We start from the raw sequence: 17,202 nt of genomic DNA, 5'->3' as shown, positions 1-17,202 counted from the left end.
CCTGCTGAAGGATTCATGAGTTGGGTAAACAAATATAGATTAAGGCAGAAAACTTGGAGTACCTGCCTTAAACTCAGAAGAGCATTGGAATTTCTGAAAACTAATCCCTAGCTCACTTATTAATTAATTTTCATGTGGGAACAAGGATCCCCTCTTCATATCTTCACAACAAGCCTGATATATTTTCTTGCCTCCACAATATTCTGTTATACTTTAGGGGTTGGTAAGTCTTTGCCTTAGACTTGTAACAGTAATAACAGTGATGTATTTATTTTTTGCTCAAGAATTTCCAGGCACTGGAAGATTAACTCAAACATCTGTGCTTTAGCTTGATCTCCAAAGCCCCCTTTCTGCTCTGAGATGGATTGCAATGCTCCCCAGGACTTCAGTGGAGCAGCGTTGCTGTCTAGTATAAAGATAATATTTTCACAATTATGATGCATCTAGCATTGCTGGACTAGTGGTACACTCCCTTTTGCTTTTTAATGCGTGAGACAACCATCTGATGTATGTAATGTAATGAAAAACATAAAGGTCTGAAAAGAAACCAGTGCAAGACAACAAACAAGCAGAGTCCCACAAACTCAGCTGCCCGTTGCAAATGAGGAGCTTTCAAAACAGTGGGGAGAATCAACAGACTTTATAACTTGTATTGTAGCCCGTTACTAGGTTTCTATGACATTTTTTGTGCTTCAGTGATTTGCCGTGCACGTTACAGATGAGATGTGACGCACTACAAAATCCGGCAGCGAATGTGTGACCTAGCTCTCAAAGGTAGGCTTGCTGTCAAGCAGCTCCACTTTACTGCGCGTGCTCTCCATCCACAGCGATCATTTCAAGCTGGCTGTTTGCAATAGGAGTTGACAATGTTTAATGTCAGAAACCAGTTTTGGTGTTGAAAACGGCTATTGTGCTACGCTAGACAACAGAATAAGTCAAGTCACTCTGCGGCATGAGATTCTGCACTGTATGACAAGCTGGAATCTAAATAAATATATTCTGTCACCCCAAGGAAAAAGTCACTATGCTATTTATATGAGCTATGGACTTGAGCAGGATATCACTACTGGTGTCAAACATGTATGATATAAAAATTACCGGTTTGCTTTCGGTGGGCAATTAGGTTGTTCAAGCCTTGTGTTTGCATAAGCTTTTTAAAAGGTGATCAGCCTTACTCAACAATTTACCAGTATTGCCTGTTTTCCATCCAGATAAATATGAGGCAATTTTCATCAATTCTTTTTCAAATATTACATGCAGGTTCATTTCTGTAGCTAAGGTGCAGGTGACATAGCTCGGTAATAGGAGTAAGATCCTACTTTGCACAGGGTGCAAGATACCCGGTCTAATGAGAAGTACTTGGAAATGTGTGTTTTCTTTGTAGATTGGGTAAATCTGATATTTTTGTCATTGCTGTCTAGGCTAGCTGAGCACCACGACTGAAAGCGCTGTGTCAAGGCTCCAGTGGTCTGTCTACACTAGTGCTACTGTTGATGCTGCTGTTGCTGGGCATGGGGGGGTCAGCAACTGTGGATGCTTTTAGGGAGAAAACTAGATCATAAAAGGATATACAGATCGGATTTCTTGGAATTTTATCTTGTAAAATTTTACATTTTGTGGATTCTTATACCAGTCTGCTAATATATTTCCCCATTTATATTATGAATTACTTGGTGGTTGTTGTTTCAGGCAACATGTGTAAACAAGTGTTCAGAGCAGTGAAGCAGCTAATATAACAAAAATAGGTTGTAAAACAAGTAAAGCTGGATAAAGGAAAAAAAAAATCAATGGGGGTGTGTGGGGGGGTCTCTTTTGCTGCAAATATATACCAGCTTGTATAATAGAGTTCTCTTCAGATGAAGCACTGTTCATATTATGAATAGCCTTTTCAAGTAAATATGGCTCACTGGCATGAACGCTGAGAATTGCTATGGCTGTCAGCATCTGTTCTTTTATGCTCAGAACAATTTTTCCATCAAACATTAGAGGCCAAAAGGATTTTTAACGATGGTGTAGCACTACATTGTAATTTTCCTACTACAGTCGGTCTGGCAATGAAACTTTTTTCAATAAGAAAGTAAAGCAAGTAAGGTTGGTTGTATGAATCCAACATGACAAAGCTCTTCCTCCACAACCCTGTTAGCACAGAAAGCATTCATTTTGTGGAATGACACACAGATTTATGTAAATAAGGGGCAGTTCCTTCAGAACAGATGTTTGATACTTAATGAAACAATTTTAATTTATCACCCTCAAAAATGATATTTTATTCTAAATAATTGCCTTACTGTGATTGCCTTTTAAAATGCAGAATTCTACAAGCAACGTTTAAAAGAAAAGCCCTCTTTGTATGTAGTTTTTAAACAAGTGCATACATCATTTGTGCTTTGTTTCTAGCACAGTCTCTTCCAGCATCTGCGTGAGCTTCACCAAGGAAGCATCGCTGTGCTGTTTGGAAGCCGATCCTGGGCACCTCTGCTCGTCTGTCAGGACTGGTGGTGCCTGCTCACAACAGCCCAGGCAGGAGGCAGATTTTGCAGTCGAAGTCAGCAGAGCCCTGAGCAGTAAAGGTGCAGTATCCATTTTTACTGCCTCGCTATGTTGGCCCCCGGCGAGGAGGGGGATTCTCTACAGGGCAGATCCAGTGCTCCTCAGACTTGGCTGGGGCGAGTGGCCAAATTAAGAGAGGCACTTTGCCTCCCTCCCCAGAGGTGGGAGGCTGAGATCTGTTCTTCGCATCCAGCCGGGGAGGCAGGTAAGATGTGAAGAAGCTGAGATGGCAGCAAGAGGATTTGCTCTATCCCGGGTAGCACTTGCACCGCTGCAAGGGATCTGCGCTGGTGCAGGGATCGGTGGCACCAGGCTCAAGGTGGCTTTCTGGGCTGGTGTGGATTACACCTGCCTCCAGCTTTGTCTCCAAATCATAGATATTTCAAGTGTCTGTCGCCACGGCATCCTAGCAACTGTGACAAAAATAAAGGTGGGTGAGTGCAAAGCTTTTGTTAGAAAGTGGAAGAATTCGGAGAGGTTAGAAAGCCTTATTCACTGCAAGGCTCTCTGTCAGCTGAAATTCCTGACGTTCCTGTGAGGCACGGGCACAGAGCTCCTGCCTGCCCTAGCAGAGAGGAAGGATGGTGAAATAACCATACGCAACATGAGGGAGGAGGTCTATTTATAATGTTTTATTATAACCAAACCCTGTTTCCTCAGCGGAACATTCAGTGGCATTAGTGGCAGTCCAAAAAAAAAAACCCCAACCAAAAACCAAGACCCAGTTTAAATGTTTCATTGATTCATTGTTATTGTTATTATTTAATTATTTATTTTAGCAGAGCAAGTAGATTTTCAATACACTTTCCTTTAGTCCCAGCTTACTTGGAGCTGACTGTGTTAAAGTGATTTATGATGGCGCTTTAGCTAGAAGAAGAAGATTTTGATGAGTCCACCAGTCTGCCTCTAACTGCTCTTGTACTGCATATACTTTCTGTTTTGAAGAATGTTAATCCTTTATATTACACAATCCTCTTTAAAAAAAATAATCCTGGTGTTATATAAGCGATAAGTAACGAATCCTTAGTATATTATTGTGGGTGGGAATATTTCATCATGTATACTTTTATCCACATATTCATCAATAAAAATGAGAGGGAATAGCATAAAAGTGAGACTTGCTCAATGTCATTAGGCAGTCAGTGGTGCAATCAGGACATGACAGTCCTTTTCGCAGACCTCAGACTTCATATACTTTCAGATCATCTTGCTGAATATTGCTGCATCCCTTCCCATAAGCAGTGGGTTGTTTTCATCAGAGTTCATGTGTCTGCCGTGGGAGAGTTTTCAATAAAGTGCTCAGTAAGTTTAATAATTAAGAAACAATGCCTGCACTTTGATTATGCCTAGTTCCAAAACTGGAAGTGTTCTTGAAACAACTTCTTGCTTTTTCTTATGCTTGAGTGATGCTATGATGTACTAACTCCGGGTAACACCATCTGTCCAGACAGAAACTTTTTTGAATGCATGATAAAACAACCACAAGAAATCCTTAAAGGAGTATTTTGTATCTTTTGTTAATCAAAATGTCAGAATAATGCTCTTCCGACATAACAAACTACTGAAAATTTATGAAAGCTTTAAAACCTGCTTAAAGTGCACAAACATGCAGCAGAATTACGTAGTTTCTATCTTGTTCTATGCTGATCATTCTTCCTGCCTCTTCTTTGCCTTTGATTATTGTGATACATCCTCGCACAGACAAACAGTCCCAAGTAGGAAATCCTTTATTTAAACAAGTGCTGTGTTGTATTTTTGTCTTTTAGATTGAAAAAGCAGATTATTTTCTATTGTCTAGGGAAGTTTGTCTTTGAAAGATTTATGAAGCTATTATCATCTTGTCCAAAGTCATATCTGATTTTGTACCTAAATGTGAAATGTGTTTATTAGAGTGACGGGTCCTCACCAAGATAACGAATATATAGAGGATGTCATGCTACCTGGTGGTATCATGCTGTTAGTTTCAATTACCTGCAACAGCAGTCATCATTTATGTCCACACTCTGTAGAGCACAGAACAAATCTGGAAGCTCACAGGTTAATTCAGAGGTGCTATTAGACTGAATGCATGGGAATCTATCTGTTTATACTTCGAAATATTTTAGAGTTGTAGTGTTGTTCCTTTTTCTGAAAGCAGAAACTGATAACAGCAATGATTATAGGAAGAGCAGTTAACTGCCCAGAAATCTATTCAGCTTAAAGAAATTATCCTTTATTTGTAGAAAATGCAGAATATAAACAAAACAATCTATCAGACCATATTCCAGTGTCCTGAATTGAAGGCTGTTTACATGCTCATGAACAGTTAACGTCTCTTTTTCTTCCCCCAAATGTCTGTCTTCAGTTAAACTACGGTAACTCAAAAGGGAGATGCAGTTCGTGCAGCCAAGCAAACGTGTGTAGTCAGGTTATCTAAGTTAGCGGGTTTTATAATCTAATTATGATAAGTAGTGAGAGATTAATTGGAGGCCCTAGCAAAGCCCATCTGTGGATCCCACTTGGTGACAGGCTTTGAATGGTCTTGTATTCCTGCTTGCAGGGTCCAAGTTATAAACTTTTCTGGAAAGTGGTGTTCAGGGTGCCACTCTTCCCATGGTCCTTTCTTTTCCTTTCCTGTCCCAGAGCAGTATGAAACCCCAACTGCCCCTGGCTCTCACTGGAACTAGAGAGGGATAGCTCCAACCTGTATCCTCTCCTGCTTCTGGAAGATCTGGCTAACATAGCAGCTGTAACCCACTAGGTCCTTCACAAGTCTGCAAACACAGCTCTGGAGGACTGAGCTCCTTACAGCCAGCCAGTTGCCAGGGTGTGCTTTGGAGACCGGAGGACTTCTGTGGATTTTATTTGGAGTTAGAGGTTCCAACACCTACTGACAGCCCAGTCCCAGGAAAGTCTGTGCTCTGGTGATGACAAGATCTCACAGGTTTTAGGATTTCTGTACTGAGTGGTCTCCCAGTCTCTTCGTAGGTATGGTGAACAGGCTCTGGTTTCAGAAATTTGTCTGTCGGTTTGGAATGCTTTGTGAAAGGAAGAAGTCTTAAGATCTCAGTAACTTGAAAACTCAGACGCAAAATGCAATGCTTGCTTTAGTGATTTCTCTGAGAAGTAAAGGGGAAATCCTTTGCTGGAATCCTGCAGGACAGAACAAACTGGTGTAGTTGCCTTTACTTGCTGAGTGTCAGGGGCCAGTAAACCCACTCTGGCTTTTTCTTGAGATCTGACATTCCATGTAGACCCTTCAGTTGGGTTTGTCTGGCTCTTGCTGAGTTCACTTTGGTCAAATTTTATTATTCTATCAATGCCTTCCTCCCCATCTACTAGACTAGCCTTTTTTTTAAATATATATGTAATACTTTATTCATTATAGCTTGAATAGCTGTCACTTCTAGAAAGCATCTTCCTGCTGGAAACAGCACAAGGTCTTTACACGCTCTGCCATGACAAAGCTGTCCCTGGTAGGGGGTTCTGTCACTGAGAGAGCTGACAATGTCCCACACCTTGGGATCGTAACGTCAGGTTTAATGTGACTGTCTTTTGCTGGTGGCTATCTGTCATATTTAATATGTGAAGGCCTCCTCTTTCCTGGCAGCCATTCGGCTTCTGGAATACAAGCCAAAGTGATGGATCCATTCTGCATTTGCCCTTGGCTCTGGATGAAGGGACCTGTCAAATGTTCATTCTTCTTGGTTTTGACCTGCAGCTGGGCATTGCTAAGAGTCAGCCTACAAAATGTACCATTACTATCTGCAGGTCTGCCTTTCCAAATCACTGTATTTCCAGGGCAGATCACTCTATTCTGGTTCATGATTTCTCAGCTCGGGGCACTGCCTCATGTTCTGGGACAATGCATTGGGAGCAGCATGCTGAGAGTTCAGCTCTTTGCAAAAAAACCCCTGAGTCTTGGCTCACTCAAACTTGTCCTATAAATAGAAGCGGATTTTCCACCCAAGTGCCAGAGTCTGTTCTATGTCCAGGTGCCTTCTCAACCCTCCATGGCTCTTGCACAAAGCATGGATTAGGTTTGCAATACCAATGAAAAAGAGCCAGAAAAAAGCTTTTTTTTTCCCCCCACCAAACCGTTGCGTGAAGAGCCATACCTCACCTTCAGCGTGAAATGCCTGCTGTATGCTCTTCTAGTGCTGAACACCATGTTACCGGAGCTGCGGGACTGGGCACCCAGCTCCTTGGCTCAGTGGTTCAGATGTGCTGCAACTGCTGTAATGTTTGCTCCGAGGTTCTAAGATTCCTTTTCCCCAATTCCTCTATAGTTCCTGGGGTCCTATTTAAACATTAGTTAGACAATTCTCAGTACTTTTGCTCTACCAGCACCTTTCTGGATGTCATTAGCAGTCAGAGCTGTAGCGATAGCCATTATTTTTGTCGGCCGTGCTTTCCCTGAACGTGGGGCTCCCTGCTTCTCCTTTGTTTCTCCTTAAAAGCGGTCAGAATATCAGCTTCTTTAAATCACTTTGTGTATTTACAGTACTCACAGGCACACAGAAAAACAGGTATTATGCTTTGTAAGACCAGAATATTAACGTTTCACAATATATTTTGTTGGACTAAAGCTCTTCTACTTTTAGCTCCAGAAATGTAGCTGACGCCAAAGGTGCTGTGTATGAAGTGAAATGTTTCTGTGTAAAATGTGCTGTGCTCAAATATAGTGGCCAGAACTTTTTTGTTTAATTAATCAATAGGAATGCAAGACTTGCTTCTCTTCTTCCCAATGCAAAGAAAACTGAAATCTAACCTGTATTTAAATAAAACTAGGGATGTGTCTTTCAGGGGACAAAATAAATATTTTTCATCCACGAATTAATGAGCCACTGATTTCTCCCACAGCAGTACAACTAAAATTGGTATTAGACAAACATGAAAGGTAAAACAAAACCTGGAGATATTAATTTTTAAAGAAGGGTAATGGATGCAACCACATGTCTTTCAGTCAGATTAATGATAGGGATTTGATTAAATGCCTTGAATTACTTCTGTGATCACAACTGAAGCATCCAGCTAATCACCTTGCCTTCACATTAATACGTGCCTGGTCTCTTGTGGAAATTTCTGGATGAACCCAGTCAACTATCTGGGTAACAAGTTGTAAATCTCATTATCAAGATCTTTACTAACTTTACAGGATACATGTCACTTAAATAGCTATGTATCAAGAAAAGGAATTTAGGTATCTAAAGCACAAATTTCTCAGATCTCATTTATATGTCTGTGTTAACTTCCAGCCAGCTTTTTGATGATTCTGTGAAATTTCTTCAGTGATGGATTTCATATATTTAACATTATTAATCAACAAAGTCTGTATGTAATTTTATTACAAAATCAATTTATTTCTTACTGAAGTGTCTTATATTAGAATAGGTCTGTGCAAAAGCATCTCTTCAAAGTCTGTGGCCCTTAAAGTGAATAGAAATTTGCAATATTGTGAAAGTGTTGTATCATTTGTTTTTTCTGTGAAATTGGATGAGAAACTACTATACAAGGATATACTTGCCAGATTTATAGAAAAAGGAGAAAAATACATAGTCAGTTAGTTTATCTTCCATAGCACAGTTATTTCTTTGCAATGAGTCTAGATTCAGTGATGTGAGTGGAAATGTGCCAATGTTAGATATAATTTTTATCATTGTGTTTCTGTGTGTATTCAGATACGAAACTGGGAAAAAAAAGTTTCTTTCCTGATACTGCACTGTACTCAAGGTCTGTACCGCACTGTGCACAGTACTCAACATACTGTCAAGAATATATATGTTTGATCTAAATTCTCCTTAATTGTTGATAGAATTATTTATTTAATACAAACATAAGACCTTTTGGCTGTTCTGGAAGGAGCCATTAGAAGTGAACAGGCACTACTGATGAATGAAGGGTTTAACCTTGTTGTCTAAATCTTCTTTGCAAGATGGCAGCTCTGTAGCCAAAAGCTTGTTGAAAATGTCAAGTTCTGCAAAATAAGATTTTCCTGAGTTCCTAGTTTACTCATTTTCCATGATTATAAGATGTTCTGAAGTCTTGCTGTCTTGATTGAGAATGGCATACAACTTGCTTCTCCCCCCCTGTATGTACAAAGGCATCAGAATTCATCAGTCATTGCCCGGGCAAGATGGGCATTGAGCTGACCAAGACACTAGGCAGCAATCAATCTTGTCTTAAGAACACGTACTTACTACTTTTGTTTGTATAGGACAGTAAATGCTTGACTTTTCATAGACATTTCTACTGAAAATTGTTGCTTTTAATTAAATTGCCTTAGTTAAGCTGTCAGGAAATGCTGTGATCTAAGTGATTAAATTGCATTTAACATTATAGCTGTTCAGGTAAACTTAAGTAAGCTTAATAATCTTTAATGTAGCTCTTTGATCAGGGGACTTGTAGAACTGAAAGGCTGGATTCTTGCTTTTTTTGGCAAGATTTTTCATGTTGGAGGATCGCATCAGAGACCTTTGAGCATCTGAGGGGAGAGTGTCCCTCTCTATCTGCGCATTATCATTCTGGGCGTATAAGACAGACCATTAAGGACTTGCTTTGCAAAATTCCCAAATTTATCAGGTTTTGGGGTGTTGCTAAGATTGAACCTTAAATAAAAGGCTGCATCGGTTTTGAAGAGTATGGCAGCTACATCAGAAATGTCCAGAAAGACTTGAACTGGACACGGAATTATTTCTGTTCAGACTGCGCATGAGGTATATTAACAGTTGAAGTCTGAGGTTCCAGCTCCGTTGTGCCAGGTAGAGTGGTTAGTGAGATGTTGAATTAGCAACAGCTAACAATTTTGTCTTTCAGACATAAACAACTGTGGAGGTTTTGGGGGTTTTGGAACTTAAAAGTTAGAACCAGATGAAATGTGGGGAAAAAAAATAATACCTAGTTCCCATTCCCTGAGAGCGCAGCCATGCAAGTAATAGATTTGGCATTGGATACAGCTGGGAGGTGAAAATGAGAGACTTGGAGTCAGATACATTTTAAATTTACCTCTTTTTACTTACACAGAACTGGCAAAGTTTTGGTCCTGGATTTTCAGCAGGACGGACAAAATTAATGAAAGCTTGGAATGTGCAAATGTTACCAACTCAAATAGCTAAATAAGATCTTTTTAACTGGAATTTGTAATAAACATGAGAATGCATCTGGCTTCTAGCCAATAAATGTGAAATAATTATTGCTTTAAAGATAGAAGGTTTATCTTTTTATGCTGCAGGTCCCCTTTCCAATTACATCTGCTTAACATAATTTAATAGATAACAAGTTAGTATTTGCACAGTTAAGATGTAGGAAGTATTTATTTACTATTTTTCCCCTCCAGTAAAGGCTTTTCTAAGGTTTTAGGATGTCAGTATGTTTTAATTTAAAGCACATGTCAAATCCTTACCATATCTGTTTCTCAGGTTGTTTTAAAAAAATTTTACAAACTCTACCAGAAATACGTGATGTGTCTTTACAGCAAGTTCTGCTGTTTTGGGTGGGAGAGGGGAGGACAGTGGGTGTCCGATAGGTGGGACAATATCCCATAGGATTTTTAAGAATTAGCACATGCCTTTTTTTTCTGGGAGAGAGGGTAATTTTCCAAAAGCCTGTGGGAACCTGCTGAGAGCCAACCCAGCTGGAGCAGGCTAGCCGCTAAGAGGCAACAGCTCCCCTTGGATTATTATCCCAGCAGGTGACACGAGAGCCTGCTCTTGGGAAATTTTGTTTCTGCCTTGCTGGGTGATGGGGTCAGCGCCTGCGGAGCTGGGAGCCAGTGGGAACCTCTGTGATATGGTCCAGCTGGCTGCCGGTGGGGAAGGTAGGAAAGGAGCTCTGGCATCAGCAGGGTGTGTAAAACTGCCCTCAGAGACAAGATTTAAATAGCATGGTGGTTCAGGCTATGTTTGCTTGGGATTTAGTGATGCAATGCTAAAAAATATTTAGCTTGAAAATAGTTACACATAAATGACCTTTGCTTGTGCTCGTACATAGGATTTTTCTTACAACTCTGGAACTGCTGTTGGAAGAGCAGCTCTGACTTCGGCCGGGTCTGTTAAGCGACCTGATTAGAAATGACATGTGCATCCCTCTGCCATTGAAGTTACCATTACGTACAGATGCTGTTGGTGCTGGGTAGCAAACTTCCTGGTAGACATTTATCAGAACGAAGCAGAAATGTTGTTCTGGTTTTCAGGTCCCCTCCAGTCCTAAAAGCCACAATCTAATGGGTGTGGACAGCCTACCAACGCTAGAAGGTGTTGCAGGAAGATTCAGACCTATGGAGGGTGTGTGATTTTTTCCTTTCCGTGCATTCTCCTTTTCTGAATTTTTCCTTTTCCTGAAGAAGTCTCCACTGACTGTCAACAGATGTGTATGAGGGGTTTTGTTGCCTTTTTTCTCCAAGAAATGTTCCGATTCAATGATGTAAAGGCTTATGCAGATAATGCTGTAATTGGTTTTGAAGGTTGTCTGGACCCGCCTTGCCACCAAGCAATGCTCGCCCAGTTTCTCATCCTTAAACAGAATTTTAATGTTGCTTCGATGTCAGATCCTGATTCTTCTAAGAGTTTCTGTTTCAAAATAAAACACTCATAATCCAGAATACTCTGTCAGTACTTAGAGGAATAAATCTGGCTTTTTTTTTTTTTTAAAGCCAGTAACAATATTTTTGTCTTCTGCCTTTTTAAGCTGTAATTAAATGTTTAATTTAACAGCCATTTATTCATGCTTATTCTAGTTTATTATCTAATGTTCCTGAATGTTATATGGACATTGCAGCTCTCTTTAGGTCAGTGTATGAAGGGAAAGAGACTGACATAAACACTGAATTATTAAAAACAATCCCCCAGTTAGAAAAATGAGCAACACAGATGATTCTGTTACACTGGTGCCTCTTTTAAAGAGTACAAATTCATTGATCTTGTTAACATAATGCTTCAAACAGCCCACCACCTACATGAATAAACAAATGCAACAGTGTGTGGCATCTCATCAGGGCTGATCACTTCTGTTTTGGGCTCGTAATGACTCTCAACTAGGTTCCCTTTGCTTCATCTTGGTAAAGAACTCATTGGAATCAAATTGGCTTCAATCTTGTTTTGCCGTTTTAATTTGCAAAGAGAATGAAGAGTAAGAGAGGAAAATGGGTTTGAAGGTGACAGTATTTCGAAATTGCTTAAATCCTTTCCTTAAAATTGTTCTTGTTTCTTTAGGGTCTGAAGTTCTTCGGGTGGGAGGATTATGGGTTACTAATTTTCAATAAACCATAAATGATTTCGCAAATTATTCTTACAAGTGTAATAGACACATCCCAAATGATTAAATCCTTTAAAGTCCTAATGATCTTCAGTTATGAAAAGTTGTAGCAGTAGGTGGAAGAAAATCTAGAAATTGAGATTTAAGTGAAAACCATGAAATGGTTAGAATACTGTGCAATACTGTAAAAAGGAAAATATATAGTATTTTAAATCAAGCATTAATTTAAATACATCTTAATTTTCCTGCTACTGTGTCATTTCAGTGTAGAATTTTCTGTGCCTTTGTCCTAATGTGGCTGGACTAAAGGTGTCTCCTATTTTAGAATTCTGAGAGTGTAATATTTGTTTTGGGAATAATCACAACATGCCCGAGCAGCTCCTCCTTTGGGTTCCTCCTCAAGTTCCTTGTACATGGTCTAAATAAAACTCAGGTTCCACAAAAGATTTTTTTTTTTTTTTAAATTTCAAAGAGAGGACGAGGTATTCTTTGTATTTTCCTCTGACAGGGAATATCTAGATATCAAAGAGAGTGGAGCATTTGAGCCTTTTTAAATTATTCATGACTGCCATATATTTTACATGAGAAGATATTCTTGTGTATCTTGATTAAGCATAGGAAACTGGTCTAACACAGTATGCATTAATTTGTAGAACTTCACATCCTAAAAAGGAGTGTGTGTGTGTGTGCGCGCATATACACACACACACACACATTTATATACATTATTAAGTTTATTTATATGAAGGAATTATTGGGGGGCAGGGGAGAAGGGGGCAGAAGACTGGAAACCCTTAGTTTCCATGATTACAGGCTGAATTTTCTAGTACCCTAAACAACACCTAAGCTATCTGAAGACAACTACCTGCAGAGAAATATGATGCTGTTAAATGTAAAACTAGCAGGAAAAATAACTGTTGGCTATTTTAATTAAACAAGTTTATGGAAATGTCTCTGTTTTTAACTCATTTTCAACTTCTTCTCTCAAGGAAAACAGCTTGAGCCAGGCTTTATCTGGCTTGTTGAGGAATATTCATTGGTTTTTAATCTTTAGCAATGAAGTAAAAATTACAATAAATGTTTAATCCTAGTGCATAAAAGCCCTAAATAAAAATATTTAAAATATGATAACAGAAAATTAGTATCATTAACAACTTTATGTGTTTGTTGACATACAGATGTTCCACATTTTTATACTTGCTAGGCAACAGTAGGCATATTCATTACGAGACACTCCACCAATGCCTACGGACCCATGACACTATGTTCAATGCATGTTTGGAATTTTTGGCCTACAACAGGAACTAGAAATCTTTATTTAAAAAAAAATCCCACAAAACTACTGTGAGGAAAGGTCAGGTTACTCCTCAAAACTCAGAACATATATAATTTTTTTTTTCTTAAGGGAAATTATTATTCAGTAGTTCTTTGATGCATAAAGACCTGATATTTATTTTCTCATCTCTTCCCTTCTCTGAAAAACTCACTGATCTGTTCTTTTAGAAACTGACAACGTCAAAAAGGCATGTTTGTAAAAATAAGCTTTTTCACATTATACTTCTGCAACAGACATGGCATCCAAGTTTTAGCCTCTCCACCTACCCCAGAGCATAACTGAAGTCTCGTTATCTGGTAGGCTTACTGAAATCTGACTGTTATTACCACTCATCATGGGTACACTCTAATGTCTGTCTTCAGAATAAAACAAGAAAAAAGGTGGCATCCCACTGCTATGAAAAAGAAGGTTTCATTTTGAATTGCCAAGTTAAACTTAGCGTCTTTGGATTTCACCAATGTCAGAAATTTAATCCTACTGGTAGAGTGGAAAGTAGAATTGATTTGCATCTAAAAATATTCAGAGTAACCTTATTTACAAAGCAATCATGCTTGTGTAAATATACTTTTAAATGCATGTGTGCATGCTTATATACATTTAAGCAGCTGCTATCTTATTTCTAGTATAAACAGTAAAATAAATAATCTTTAAATAGCCTACATATTTGGCCAATAAACCACAGCTGACCGTGGAAATCACAGGTTTCTGTCTTCGTCTGTTTATTACAATAGTGCAAAAATGAACATTGTGCCAGCTTGGCTGCCTGACTTAGTCACCTCACTGTGAAGCACAGGATAAAGTCTCTGGAAATGGTGGCACTGCATGTGAAACCATCGCTCATGTAACCTTTTTGATATCCAAGTTAGAGCATTTTCTCTGTAAATAAAGTAAAGCCAAATTAAATGACCGGCAATAACTGCAAGCATTAGTCTTTAGCAGAGTGTTTCTTGTGAAAATGTCACTGTTTTGCTCTAGAATATATAATTTGCTTTCATAGACCGTGATCATTTGGTGACGTGTGGGTGCTTGTGTGTACATTTTAAAAGGAACGTATTACCAGAAGGGTGGTATACTAGTTGTCCAGTTCAGGAAACCAGAAGTTCATGCATTGTTGACAGTCAATGAGATATTATATTACACCTGGAAAAGATTTTTCTCAGTGTTTTGTCAATACTTTGGACTTGACAAAAATAAAAATTGTGTATTCTTTTCACAGCACCCTCAGGGGAATAATTTTCCATCTCCTGCCATGCAAATACTAGTAAGAAAGCGTGCTACTTGCCAGTGTTTGTTTCTGTCCACCTTGAAAATCTCTTGACAAATTGTGATGCTGATTTTATTATTTCTGTAGAAAGAAAAAAAATCTCTTACCCAACCGACACAGTTATAGCCAGTATCAAATCTGTGCATAGTCCAGAAATGCAAAATGTTCTCCCTAGGATATGTTGGATGAAATCCTGGCTTCATATAAATTAGTGGGAGTTGTGCCACTTACTTCACTTGGACCAGGATTTTTCTCAGCATGTGCCATTTAAAGAATACTGAAAAATTCAGAGCAATTTTGGTGGACCAGATGGTTGTGTGTCAACCTCTGATGGTACAAAAGTAATTCATTTAAATTTTTGGCACAAGGCCTGCATCTTTTCAAACTGGGAAATAATGTTTGGAGTTAAAGCTTGAACTATTATAATAAAAATGGGAAAAGTGGACTAATATAGCAACATAATGATGTTAAATTGGAAGCTAGCACCCCCTCCAGAAAGCAATGACAATTCACAGTCACAGTCAGGTTTTCCTCCCCAGCACCATGTTAACTTGCAGTTGACAGAAAAATCAAGTCAGAAGATTGTTTTATGGGGTAACTGAATTAGCATTTCCAATGTCTGATTTTTAAAAAATAAAAGAGATGCGGATTGCAAAATGATGCCAGTTGTTTGACTGCAATGGATTTAGAAAGTAACGTGTGGTACTGAAACAACACGTAAGGGCTTAAGGTCAGTATTGAGTAATGTTCAGCGCACACCTAAACATTCTTTAACGCATGTGACAGATTTAATTAATTTATCTTTTCATTGTTTATTTTAAATTTTATTACCCCAGATGAACTAGTATCTAATCTAATAAGATGCACAAGGGTTGTTGATTTTAAGTCTAATCATCTTGTAAAAACAAGACACGTATCTAATACTTGTTTTAGATTCCTTGCCAAGTGCCAGAAATTTAACCTTAAGAAGTGACTATAGGGCTGTCATTGAATCTCTTTTCCCCCACAGGAAAAAAATATTAATTAATTAAATTTAATTAAGCATAATTAAACTTAATACAAAAACTCTTACGTAGCGCTGGAGCACAGAGTGGGTTATAACGTTGATTTCCAGATGCCCAGGGAAAGCAGAGTCCCTTCCCACCTCGATAGAGTCATGCACTCCTGACGCTGGGATGCCAGAAGTCAGTTTCTCTTCAGAGACCTGCGTCAACAAAGTGCTTAAAAGGAAGATTGGATAGTTTCTTCCCAGAACTCCACAGAGGACTGCAACAGAAGCCTTCCTATTTAGGTTAGATTTCATACCTTTGATGTTATTTTGTTAAAATTAATGTAAAAATGTACTTTGCACAAGGACCTACCAGCTTACAAACAATGTAAAATGTTCCCTGTAATCTGCTCAGTATGTAAAAATCACATAGAAACTAAGCCGATAGTGATGTACATCACTTAATTGGGGCATGCTTAAGAAGAAAATCTGTTTAATTGGGCTATCTTCCAGAGAAACTGTTTAGGCTGAGACTGAATGGAAACGACTGCTGCTTAAATGGAACATTATGAAAAAAAAAAAATCATCTAAATGGGGGTGCATTTGGCTGGGGACATTGTGAAGCAATAATTAACTGGGTATTTAAATAGATACAAAATGTACAGCTCTTTTTCTTAAATACAGAAATAGACAACTAAAGATTATGCCTTCCTGTAGCTCTGCCCTTAAAATTCCTGGGCTTATATAAAAGGCATCATAAATGAATCACAGCCAGCAACTAAATGAATCCTAAACATTCTTCATTTCACCTCTGCTTTCCTGGCCAGCATTCATTTGCTCATGATGCTACACCCGCGGATGGTTCTAGGCAAGGGACAATCATTGCGTCTCTCTAAATATGATGCTTTGATCCTGTTACTATGTCTTAAACTGTCTTAGAGGTTTCACCCAGTTCTGCTCTGGTGGAAGCTCTGCAATTCATTTCAGTAGCAACAAATATAAAATAGTAAATGAGTGAACAAGTGTCTCTTTAACGCTTGTGTTGGGCTTTTGTTCAGAACTGACACCTTTGATTCAACTCTGACACTTTCAATCTACATAAATCTGTCTCCTGAAATGCATTTTATAAATGTGCCTATCTTGGTGACAGGTTCTTTTCCAGCTTCTCGAGGTAGTTGTTCCAAACTATGCTGTATTCCCTGTGTTGAACACTGAGCCTCTTTAGCGTATTATGATTTTCCCCAAAGCACTGATCTCTCTGAGCAGCAAAATAGATCTGCATATCTTATTTGGAAATGTAATTCTGTGGGCCTCATCCTCATATTAGGACACAGGATTTTGCTGCCTTTCTTACCCTTAATGTTCCATTTCATTCTCATCAAATGTGCTACGGATTTCCAGGAATTAGAGAAGGGGCTCTCTATATGTCAGCTGGCATGAGAGGTTTCTTTAGGCAGGCAAACAAAGCGTGATCTGTGCCGCAGCAGACTTGGGAAATGCAGCACAGAGGTTCAGTGAAAGAGAAGCTGGGCAGCAAACAGTGATGTATGTGTTGGTATTGCCCAGAACGTTGTCCGGCTCTGCCACGCTGAAGAATGCCGTCTGGATCTGCCATGCCCTCTCAGATCCTGCTCTAGCAGTGATGAGATTAAAGACTAGATGGCTTTCCGTGAAGGAAAGATTGATGTGTTGTATGAAATTTTAGCATGATTTTTGGCATTAATATTTTCTATCAAATAAAACCCCCAGACTTTCTTGATTTGTAGAAAGAATTCTAAAGAAGTAGTGTTAGAAAGGTTTGGGTGCCACTACTTCTTCCTGTAAATCTTACAG

At 38.9% G+C, this 17,202-nt stretch overlaps 1 protein-coding gene across 5 annotated transcripts in view; it reads left to right on the top strand.

Moving 5' to 3' along the window:
* The window catches only part of CRACD (capping protein inhibiting regulator of actin dynamics), a 132,291-nt gene that overhangs the window by 17,769 nt on the left and 97,320 nt on the right, over nt 1–17,202 (top strand). Inside the window, exon 3 of one of the 5 annotated variants that reach the window (XM_075752106.1) lies at nt 13,285–13,308. The exons of the other annotated variants lie outside the window; for them this stretch is intronic. The gene's annotated coding sequence lies outside the window, so the exon portion shown is untranslated. The remainder of the gene's footprint in view (nt 1–13,284; nt 13,309–17,202) is intronic. 5 annotated transcript variants of the gene reach the window in all.

Source organism: Balearica regulorum, chromosome 4 (assembly GCF_011004875.1).
Source record: "Balearica regulorum gibbericeps isolate bBalReg1 chromosome 4, bBalReg1.pri, whole genome shotgun sequence".
Taxonomy (NCBI): domain Eukaryota; kingdom Metazoa; phylum Chordata; class Aves; order Gruiformes; family Gruidae; genus Balearica; species Balearica regulorum.
The sequence above is the reverse complement of the archived record's forward strand: the minus strand, read 5'-3'. Positions and strand labels throughout refer to the sequence as shown.